Source organism: Palaemon carinicauda, chromosome 12 (genome assembly GCF_036898095.1).
Source record: "Palaemon carinicauda isolate YSFRI2023 chromosome 12, ASM3689809v2, whole genome shotgun sequence".
In the NCBI taxonomy this organism is placed as follows: Eukaryota; Metazoa; Arthropoda; class Malacostraca; order Decapoda; family Palaemonidae; genus Palaemon; species Palaemon carinicauda.
The window spans coordinates 89,576,302-89,577,705 of NC_090736.1; the positions used below are offsets into that span (position 1 = coordinate 89,576,302).

At 38.7% G+C, this 1,404-nt stretch overlaps 1 pseudogene; it reads left to right on the forward strand.

Moving 5' to 3' along the window:
* Positions 1–546: 546 nt before the first annotated feature.
* The window catches only part of LOC137650945 (uncharacterized), a 2,178-nt pseudogene continuing 1,320 nt past the window's right edge, over positions 547–1,404 (forward strand).

Below are 1,404 nucleotides of genomic sequence, written 5' to 3' on the forward strand. Positions count from 1 at the left end.
CTTCCAGGGTAATCTTTAACACTACGCGAAGCAATTACAGGAAATCAAATTTCATGTGGTAGCTGCAGGTAGTGTAATAAAACCTGCTGCTTGATTACTGCGAAGGACAGTACACTAATAGGGACTTTTAGGGAAGGGTGTACATGATAGACTTAGGTATATCATGATAAGTATTGTGTTGTTAAGGACACTATGAACTGTTTTATCTAACTAGGTGACCTCAAGCATAATAATTTGACACAAGTGCCAGCATTTTATATGCTTAGTGTTCCTGGTAATAACATTATGCAGTGAAATATTTTATTTCCTTGAGTGGCTTTTGTTTCTCTTTCAGATGAAACTTATTTATTTTGTTATTACTGTTATGCTTTTTATGCAATATGTTTAGCATAAATATACTAATTTCAATCATGATTGCTGTGTTTCTTGTAAATAAACAATGGAAGGAATCTTTGCGTCTCTTTCGCCTCAAGATTTTATAGATCATGTATATCAGAGCATCCTTGATTCTCTTGAGGACTTTGTAAGACTAAAGTCTTCTTTACCATGCAAACAGGTAAGTTTGGTTGTACTATGTCTATATTACTGTTTTATGATTCCTACATGAATATAAACCTATCTGTCTAGATCCGGACCTGAGAGGTACAGTATTCTATTCATTACCTATTAGTACAAACTATGCTTTACGTATATAAGGACACGATATACTTCTGCTTGCTAATTGTTCTTTTGAACTCACAATTTTCGGGTTTTTTCCTAGAGTCTATATAGACTTTTCCCTGTAGGGGGCAGGAAGAGCTGGCATATGGTATGCTCAGTTGATTGATGTATTACGGTAACATCAAGTGTCTTTGGTCTTATTGACCAAATAGGAAATAATTAATTCGAGATAACAGCACTATTATAAATCCACAGATACATTAATGCTCTGGTAAACTTCCATCAGCACGACATGGCCTAAGCCCAAAAAAGGGATTTTGACGTAGGAAAAATCTATTTCTGGGCGAAGGACCTGTGCCGCCCAGTGAATAAGCTCCATTTAGCACTTATTCTTAGGTAATTTACTGCTAAATATACCAGAGAAAAAATGTAAAGGAGTGCTAGGTTAACTAGCTCGCTCACCTATTGGTGTCGGTATAAAATTGGGCGTATATTCCAGAGGTCCCGCACTATTTAGATTAATCCACGACAGAGAACCCCAATAGAGGAGAGCCGTTCAACCTCACTCGGTACTACTACAATGCATCCGCTCAGAACCCAACTCCTTAGCACCCAAAGTTTGGGGACTCCAAGGGAGAGGAGCTGGGAGGGTTCACTGGGCGGCACAGGTCCTTCGCCCAGAAATAGATTTTTCCTACATCAAAATCCCTTTTCTGGGCTCGAACCTGTGCCGCCCAGTGAATC